This window comes from Hippocampus bargibanti, linkage group LG05 (assembly GCF_051943395.1).
Source record: "Hippocampus bargibanti isolate YZ-2025 linkage group LG05, ASM5194339v1, whole genome shotgun sequence".
NCBI classification, from domain to species: domain Eukaryota; kingdom Metazoa; phylum Chordata; class Actinopteri; order Syngnathiformes; family Syngnathidae; genus Hippocampus; species Hippocampus bargibanti.
In genome coordinates, this window is record NC_142738.1 from 22,923,957 (window position 1) to 22,934,452 (window position 10,496).

The window sequence follows — 10,496 nt, forward strand, 5'->3', positions numbered from 1 at the left end:
AGGTCCTATTCTCCTAGTCACAGTGTACGGGCCCTGCCACTTTGCCAGTAGCTTACTTGTTCCCGTAGGCAGCAATATTAACACCTTCTGTCCAGGGTGTAAATCTCTCTCTCTGGCGTGTTTATCATACCACACCTTTTGGTTTCGTTGACTCTCCTCCATGTGCTTCTTTGCCATCTCCCTGAAGTTCTCCAATTTGTCGCTCATTTGAAGAATATAGGAGATGACACTGCGTGACGTCGCCTCTCCAGCCACCCAGTTCTCCTTCAGCATGCCCAGGGGTCGACGAACCTGTCTACCATAAAGCAACTCAAAAGGAGAAAAAACAGTTGACGCTTGGGGCACTTCTCGATAAGCAAATAATAGAAAAGGCAGCCATTTGTCCCAGTCTTTACCAGTTTCATGAATGAACTTCCTCAGCATTTGTTTTAATGTCCCATTAAATCTTTCAACCAGACCATCGGTTTCAGGATGGTAAGGAGTGGTTCTTATTCCTTTAACTCCAAGCTGGCTATATAGGCCTTTCATCAGGTGAGACATAAAGTTTGTACCTTGGTCTGTTAATATCTCTTTAGGTATGCCTGTTCTCGAGAATAACTCAACCAAACATCGGACTACATGTTTCACCTGCATAGAACGTAATGGGTAAACATCTGGGTACCTGGTTGCATAATCACAGATTACAAGAGCATACTTGCATCCTGAGCTACTTTTTGGCAATGGGCCAATAATGTCCATGGCTATCCTGTCATATGGGACACTAATGATAGGTAATGGCTGTAAGTAGCCCCTATCTGATTTTTTTGCTGGTGCAACCATCTGATAAATGCCACATTGCCTACAATATGCTTGTACATCTTTATAGAGCCCTGGCCAATAGAATCGCTGACTGACTCTGTCATACGTCTTTGCCTGTCCTGGATGTCCAGCCCAAGGAATAGTGTGTCCTAAATGTAAGATGAGCTGCCTGTAAATGGTAGGGATAACTAATCTAGGTGTTGCAGTGTCAGAGAGATACAATAAGCCATTTTTTAACATAAACGGGTCTCCGGTGAATTTTCCTAAACACTTTGTGCTATTCACTGGTACCCCATCAACCTCATAAACCTTCTCAAACAGTGATTTCAAAGTTGGATCATTTTTTTGATGATCCTTAAACTTCTCTGGAATCTGCCACTCTGGTTTAATGCTCGTGCCCTCCATACCAGTTTGCATTGGAATGCTAGAAGGAACACATCTCCAGTTCTTTTCCTGTCTGCGCTGTCGTCTACTTTTCTTTACCTTGCCTCCTGCTTGGACAAGTGTATCATCAAGATTAGGCAATGGTTCCAAACCTTTTGTTTGAGACCTAGTGACTGCCATACATGTGCAATCCTTCGCAATTTTATGGACAACATGGTCCAATACAGGAAAATCATCCCCCAACACGACATCATAAAATAAATTCTTCAATACGCCAACCTTAAGTATGAAAAATTGGCCATCAATCTTAAAGGTCATTTTGGTGGTGGTATAATCATGACTGTCACCATGAACACAAGTAATATTTACAACTTGATCATAATTGAGCATGTCATTACTGACTAAATTCCCTCTGACTAATGTTTGATTGCTGCCTGTGTTGGCCAGTGCTTTTACCACTTTCCCATTTACCGTAACAGATGTTGTATGTCTATGTTTGCAATAATTTCCATTTGGACAGCTTTCCTTCCCAGCTTTAGGCATTGAACAACATTCTACGGCTCTGGGGTGGCGTACAGGACACACGGAAGCCTTGTGGCCACGTTGCTGACAATTAAAACAAATAAAGTCACCTTTTGGTTGAAACTTTCCAGACTGTCTCCGAGCCCCATTGTCAGCTTTACCCAAGTCTGCATGTTGAATGGTTTGAGGGCTCTCGTATTTCAGCTTTGCAGATGGTCCCTTTTTCCTGTACGACTCCCGGTGTGCTGCTACGTAGCGCTCAGCCAACTCCGCTGCTTCTTCTCCAGTCTTAGGCTTGTGCTCCTTTACCCAGATGCGGACCTCAGGTTGAAGGACTCTCAGATACTGCTCCAGAATGACGACTTCTCCAATCTGATCCTTGCTGCGGTGATCAGGGCGCATCCACCTCCTGTAAAGTCCTTTCAGTCGATTATAACTTTCTTTGACAGTCTCTCCTGTTGGAACAATCGTACTGCGAAACCTCTGTCGATAGGTTTCTTCAGTAATGTTGTATTTGATTAATACTGCTGCTTTAATGGCTTCGTAGGACTCAGCCTGCTCTTCATCCATGCCAGCATATGCCTCAAGTGCCTTTCCAGTCAGCAAGGTCACTACTCGAGCAGCCCACTCTTTATAATTCCACCCCCAGGTTTTAGCTATTCTTTCAAACCTGACGAAAAAAACTTTCTGCATCCTCACCCTCTCTCAGTTCTGGAATTCTCGGTTCAGAAACCATGGGAACTGCAGCTTGTCTTGGATGAGGAAAATGTGGGGGTTGGGCATATGGTAGGTAACCCAACATGGAGGTTTCTTGTGCCGGAGGAAGGTTTGTTGGTCTGGATGTTCGAGGGTCAGTGTTTTGGGGCTGTGCTTTTTGCGGATAATGTTGACTCGATTGATAATCAAATGTCCATTCTTGCTTGTTGTGGAGCATCTGATTTCTTAATTGGTTGATTTGCTCAATCAACACCCCTCTCTATCTTTAGAGTGTTGCATGAAAGTTCTGATTTCTTTCACCAATTCCTCATTAAGTTGAGCTCTGGTGGTACTCACTGTCTGAGTCTTAGGCTTCACCACTGGTTCTGGCTCACTCTGCCCAGTTCCAGCCTTGGCTTGGTCAGACGCCTCATGGAAATAAAGAACGGCATCGTCTTGGGGCAACTCAAGCTGCTGGTTTCCTTGATCCTCTTCAGAACTCTCCAGTTCAGTTTGGTTGGCCCGTGCTGCACGTCTTCTTCCTCGTCCCACCTTCTCCATCTCGGCTTCCTCTTATCCTTTCCACTTCAGCAAGGCGTAACGATCCCACCTTCTTCATGCAGGGTGAAACGATCCCACCACTGCCACCAATTGTCGTGCTGCGAGACAGCAAGCAGGTGGAAAGTTGATAAAAGTTCACTCAGCCAGATGCAGGAAGGGTATTGTGAGTTTTCTTTATTTGAAGTTGATATCAGTTTTCGGCAGACCCCAGGTAACACTGCTCTCCAGGTTGTCCTTTGTCCCTCTTCTTCCTCCTCGAAGTGACTCTCTCAGTCTGGCTTTAAAGGTGGTTCACCTGAGCTTCTGGCCAATCGGGTCGCAGCGGCAATTGGCCATTCCCAGGTGGTTGCAATCACCTTCTCAGAGTTAATTAGTGGTCGCCCAACTCTACTGTTTTGGATGGGGAGAAATGCGCACCTTTCTCCCATCCAAAATCCAGAAAACACAAAATTATTTAACATTTCTTTTGGCATCATGACAGTGGCGCTGTGTGTTTCCCGAAAAATTGTTTGTATGCCAAGATTATATTCTCGTGAATTTAAAGTTCGTAAGGCGAAAAGTTCGTTAGTTAAAGCGTTCATAAGACGAGGTATCACTAGATGAAACAATTCATATATAAAGAGAATATGAATTTAGTTTTATCGGCGAGCCAGATTCAATCATCAAAAGAGCCATATATGGCTCGCGAGCCATAGGTTCCTAACCCCTGCGGTATACAGTATAAATCAACATGTATTTTATTGTATAGTTTTATAAGTACTTTGCTTTCCCCCCCTAAAACCTGAATCTCAGTTTTGATGCACACTAACACATTTTGAATGTGGAGCATCAGTATTCTTTGTCCTGTACAAAGAACATACACGTCATAGGGATTATGTCACCATTATCAGTGCACGTCTGTGTAAGCTCTCAGTCGTACAGGAGTGGTCCATCGATGAAAAGGTTTCTTCAGCCGTCATCTGTACTTCTTTGAAGGCGAAGAAGAGAAACGTCCGACACCTTCAAACAAGTACAGATGACGGCTAAAGAAACCTTTTCATCCATTATCAGTGGAGTTTGGGACTAGATTGGAAATCTAGACTCGATGTACCAGCGATTGGGTTTGGTGGCTCGTCACATTGAGCGCATTTCTGAGGGGTGGTAAAACTGATTACAATTAGACCAGAAATGATGTCGTAAAAGCAAGACAAACATGTATTTTAAAATAAATGCCCCCTGTGTACTCAGCTGTAGTGGTTTTAACACCTCAATCCATGTTTGGTCTTTTAAATGCTGAATTGAATACTGAATAAAACATACTTCCCTCTCACGTACCATTTTGAATATTTACAGGAATTATGTTGCTCATGAAAGATACAGGAAAATTTATTTAATTAGATGTTTTGTCTTGAAGGCCAAGTTGTGGTAAAAGGGCTTGGTCTCATGACCCATGTTCTTTTTGCATGTGAATGTGGAACAATTGTTGACCTTTTTGTGAACAGTAGAGTTATGGCAAGAAAAAAAAGAAAGGTGTCTTGCAGTTATGATTGCAAATGCGTATCATGGTAGTTGGAGTGACGTAAATGCCAAAGACTGTATCCATGGTTCGGTGCTGCTCCTAAAGAATTCCTGTCTTCATCAGCGCACCAAGACTTTAGTTATGCAGCTGAACAATACAAATATAGTGGTCAGTTCGGTCCTCACTGCAGGTCAGAGTTGAGGATAATGACAGGAAAAAAGTAATGTAGAAAGATATAACTGATATTATGTGAAGTCAGGATGTTGATGCTTCTAGCAAAGCAAACACAATTTTTTTACTTTCTGGTTTTACCGTATATAAGAAAATTATCTCGTAGGAATATGGCAAGTAGCAAATATCTTTAAATTTAACTTATTGGTCAACCTCAAAATCATGATTTTATAGCACGCGCAAAAAATTAATAAACACACAAACTAATAAATAAATAAATCAGTTGCGGTACATAATCGACATACACACGTGGTTGTGGGTGTTGCACACCATTGCACAGGATCCATCTGGAGTGTTAAGTTGTTAAATTTATGCTTGGACAGGCAGTTCATCTTCACAGCTGGGCTTTAGGTTGACGAGAACCCTCAGAATGATGGGGAATGAGGAGGGAGGGAAGTGAAGTGTCAAACATCCCTTTCTCCTTAAGGCCCATTGCTGTCAAATTTGATTTACCGTCACCTGCTATCTTTTGAGATTGGTAACACATATTCAACCAAATGTTCATGTATTACACCTGGCGAGACAAAAGTCATCACGGCTCACTCAGGACCTGTGTTTGTCCTTGAGTAAGAATGGCATCAAGGGACAATAGGAGTGGGGTGAGGAGGAGGGGGGTGCTTTTAAATGCATGGCTGGCATTGCTCAATTGAGGTTAGGGAATTTTTCTTGTATGATGTTCCATGAGAAGTCATCCAGGGCAGGGAAAGTTTTATTTACTCTTGGCAACCATCATCCATCTTTACTGCTTCATTAGACATCCGGTATTGTGACAGTCCTCAAATCCCTTCCTAAGTACACATATGTCTCAACAGAGTTTAAATGCTTGCAAAGGAAAGAAGTTATGATGAATTTTAAATGTTTGACCTCATATCTATCAATATTCAGTGATTACAAAACAGTGGGAAGAACTGCCCACATCGTTGTTTGTCTGCTAATAAATATTTAATCAGTTTCTGAAAAATCCGAATTGATTAAATTAAGAAATGTGACACATTAGAATTGAAATTGATGAGAATGAATGGAGCGGGGGTTCTTGAGCAGTGTGTTATCTTTTTGCATTTAATAAAAAAAAGTCTAATAAAGTTTGCTTAGATGCCAGCATGTTGTTAATATTTGTACTCATTGCAATGGAGCTAAGTGTTAATACAATGTTATCAATATTTCATGTTCCAGAAAATTATCCATTACAACTCTGTGTGAGAATATTGGTGTGGTTCAGGTTAATACGTATCTCGAAATTCCAGATTCAGTGATACATCGGCTTACTAACGCTACAGCTAACGAACTTTTCACCTTACGAACCTTAAATTCGCGAAAATATAATCTTGGTATAGGAACTAGGTTTCGGGAAAACACACGGAGCGCCATAGTTGCAGGGGGGCAAGTTTTCGGCGGAATAAGACCAAACCACTCGGCCGAATAGCGCCACAGTGGCTGCAGGGCTACTTTTCCACACCTGAGTGGTTTTATGGGACCGAAAAAGACCCCACCACAGGCTAGTGTTTATCCAAAGAGGACACAAAACAAAATTACGGTCGAGCAAGAGTAGGAGATCATTGAGAAACACGAACGAGGTGTGCATTTGTGTGACTTAGCATCCCAGTACCAGTAAGCTAAGTCGACCATTGCTATCATCCTTCGGAAAAATGAAGCTATTAAAGGTCTGTGTTGGTAAGGGTGTTTCCGTGTTGTCTAAGCAACGGTCTCGGGCAATAGAAGAGGTTGAAAATTTTCTGTTAATTTGGATTAACGAAAAGCAGCAAGCGGGACAGTGTGAGTGAAGGAATTATCACGAAGAAAGCACGGCAACTTCACTCGGATATCGTCAAGAGGCAACCTGGAAGTTCCTCATCCATTGATGATTTAAAGGCGAGCCACAGATTGTTCGAGAACTTAAAACAACTTAAAACGTCGTACAGGGATTCATAGTGTCCTTCGTCATGGTGAGGTAGACAGTTCTGACGATAAAGCTGCCAAAGCTAAACTAGGAATCATTCCTCAAGATGGTGGAAGAAGAAGGCTGCATTCCTCATCAAATGTTTAATGTTGATGAAACCGGCATTTTTGGGAAAAAGATGGCTAACCGTACTTTCATTACACAGGAAGGGAAGTCAGTCCCTGGGCATAAGTCTATGAAAGATAGGCTAACCCTCCTTCCTACAGGCCTTATGGAATATGACTCCCTCCAACCTCCTCCCACTCCATTCCATCAAGCCATCAACGACCATCACAAAGGTAAATAAAACGACTTTATTATAAAGTACAGTTTATTTCAGTTTATTACAATACAATGGCAATTTTATTATACGTAATATAAAGTGTATTTTGCGTCATTTTAAGGCTTATTTAGTGGAAAATTATGTGTTATGGGGACCTGGGAACGGATTCTTCTCATTTTATTGGTTTCCTGTGGGAAATTAATGTTTGGAAGATACACTTTTCGCCTTACACACACTTTCGGGGAAACAATTACGTTTGTAAACTGAGATATCCCTGTACTTGGAAAGTTTGAGTGTTTTAATGTTCAGTTAACTGTTATTTATTCAGTGAACGTTTGCAGAAATTAAATAAGCTGATTGACTGAAGATTTCTGTAAAGAAGCAACTGTACTGATAGTACAGCGAGTGGACATTCTTCTGGGTGCAAAATTATATCACCAATATGGGCTGTTACCTGACTAGAATATGGGTACTCTAACTTTTGTTCCACAGTGCTGACCCTTAACTGTGGCACTTGTCAGTTACCCTGGATCCAAATGTTCCTGCTTTTAGTATCAGCTCTTTCTGCTATAGTACAAACCCATGGCAGTTTTTTTTCTGTTATTGTAATATTTGTAATGTTAAACTTTGAAAGACTTATGAACAGATGCATAGCAATGCACCCTATCCATTTTGTATCTGTATGATCTTGTACACAGGGATCATTTGCCGGGTTCATCGTGCACGGCGGGCTAGGTTAATTTTGTTTCAAAAATGATTTGCATCCCACTGGCAAAGTTATTACTCAGGCCAGTATTAAGAGGGATATGTAGTAAAACCATCATCTTTTATTTTCTTTTTGCCATTCTATTCGTCAAAGGATTAGCTTTGAAATAATGACCGAGATGGCTGATAAAAAAGGATTGTTAACCTGTTTCAACTGCCATGGCCAACATTGGACAATATCATTCAATCAAAATTTCTCCTGGCGCCAAGTGTTGCCCAAACAGGAAATGAGCAGTGAAAAATTGTTTGATGGGTAAATTAAACAAGTATGAATATTTTGTTCTATCTGCAATTATCGAAAGAGCTATTCATGGCTCACGAGCCATAGGTTCCCCATCCCTGCCATAACCCCAGTAGACACTTGAAAGGCATCTTCCCTTTCACCATTAACTATATAAAACACAGCCCAAATCTAAATTTTACTTAACCTTGTGGAACAGCATCCCGTTATAGTCATTATAGCTTAGCTCCAGCTCTGTACTCACTTGAACCACTGTCACTAATCCCCAGCACTCGACACTTTGAGGCGCTAAAGGTCATCTGCTTAATTGTGCACTTGTTCTACTACAAATACAGCGACTAATCACTTTAAAATGATTCAATGATTTTCTGCACCAACTGTACAACTGTTATATTTTATTCTACCACTTATCACTTAAACTTTGCTTGATACTTTGCGCATTGTCTCACAGTTGTTCATGAGAGGTACCGCATTAAGGAATTCCCTTCCATACGTGTTTGTCATATCTTTGTTTATGACTATACTCATGCAGTGCATTCTACCAGAGGAAAATTCATTGTGTTCTACATACTTGTCCGATAAAGATGATTCTGATCTAGGTATTTACAAGACTTTCAGGTGTCCATGTCGTTGTAATTGGAATATTCTGTGTCCTGCAAACAACGTGAAAATCTCATCAAAATCTAATGATAGAACACATTACATTTGTTTCGATGCGAACTTGACTGAATATCCCATTATATTTAATAATTTGAATAATTGTGGCTCAAGGAAGATGCTAAACACAGGGTGCTATACACCTATCCAGAAATGTGCGAAACTCTAAAAGCTAAAAACTAAATGTTGCAATTGGCAGTGAAAGTGACCGGCAAGACATGACTTCAAATAATTTATTTTCACGAGAAAACAAATAACTCATAGTAAATATCATATTGGCTCAAATATAAGACAGCCCTGCTTATCTGATGGCCAACTATTTTTCAAGACACAAGTTGGAATAAATACTTGTTGAACACCAAATGCATTTTTATACAGAAAACAATTACAGTACCGCTGAAATAATGATTAGAACAATATATGAGAGAAAAAGCAAGCTATTTTGCCTCCTTCAACTCTGAATGTCTGAACATTTAAATATGTGCACCAAGGTACAAACACATTAGTAAATGAATGGCTTCGTTTTTTTTCAAATATTCATAAAAACAGTCTTTTGTGATTAAATATCATTCCAATAAATGTATTAACCATCAAAGTGTGTCGAACAAGTTGTTAAAGTGAGCCTAACAAGTTTTTCAAAGCGGCCGCTCTTAGGATCACGGAAAGGTTTTCTCTTACAGAGCATTTTTATGTGATCTTTCTGAGCTCTCTATCTCTGTAAATTACACTCTGTGCCACCATATTTCAGCGGTGCTTTCCAATTGTTTACAGACTATGTCTCATTTACCACCTCCATCTTGAAGTTTACATCATACCTTCTCACCTGCCGGTTAACCTGGCCAATCTTCAAACCACCTCCATCCAGTAACTGCAATTTTTTTATTATTCTCTTTCGTGCTACCACTGTTTTTATTTGTATTATTTGTAGAAGGAGTCCGCTTTGCCCTGAGGTGTTAATTTCAGCATTCACTCTAATGGTATCTGGCTCTACCTCACGTCTAGAATTGTTATAATATCTAGACCCCGATTAAAAGACGACCCCCACTTTTTCAGTCTTATTTTAATGCAAAAAACACCGTATTATATTCAGGCCAATCCGGTAGTTGGAGGTCGTATTTTGCCAGTGGGTCATGAGAAGTACGGTTGTCGTGTGATAGACGATGAGCAGCAAATACTGTAGTTGGCTGGCTGTTAAAAACGCCAAACGGAATGAGGAAACTATGACATATCCATATACTGTGATGCAAGGAGTAAAGAATGAATGAGGGGTTTTGCTTTTGTAAATGACAGGAAGTACATAAACCCACATAAGCCGCAAAATGCATACGAGGGGTCAAAGTTTAACCGAGGGCTTCTTTTTTTTCAAATATGTTTGTCTACATGTTTTATTATTTCATCTTTCATGGCTTCTTCAAATAGGTTGTCTTAATGGAAGCTATTTGAATTTGTTGTTCAAGGTGGAGGTGGGACTCCACCAGGGGTCAGCTCTGAGCCCCTTCTTATTCGCTATGGTAATGGACAGGGTGACAGACGGTGTTAGACAAGAATCTCCTTGATGATGATGTTTACAGATGAAATTGTGATCTGTGGTAAGAGCTGGGAACAGATGGAGAAACTAGAGAGGTGGAGGATTGCCCTGTAAAGGAGAGAAATGAAGATCAGTCGCAGCAAGACGGAATATATGTGTGGGAATAAGAGGGACCCAAGTACAAGAGTGATGCGGCAGGGAGAAGAGATAAAGAAGGTGGAGGCTTTTAAGTACTTGGGGTCAACTGTCCTGAGCAATGGAGAGTGTGGAAAAGAGGTGAAGAAGTGTGTCCAGGCAGGTTGGAACGGCTGGAGAAAAATGTCATTTGAGATGTGTGATAGAAGGGTTTAAGCTAGGATGAAAGGAAAGGCGTATACAACGGTGGTGAGACCAGCC

The 10,496-nt window shown here is 40.9% G+C and overlaps 1 pseudogene; it reads right to left on the bottom strand.

Moving 5' to 3' along the window:
- Positions 1-1,717: 1,717 nt before the first annotated feature.
- On the bottom strand, positions 1,718-2,656 carry LOC148898242 (uncharacterized; annotated as a pseudogene).
- Between the last annotated feature and the right edge of the window lie 7,840 nt (positions 2,657-10,496).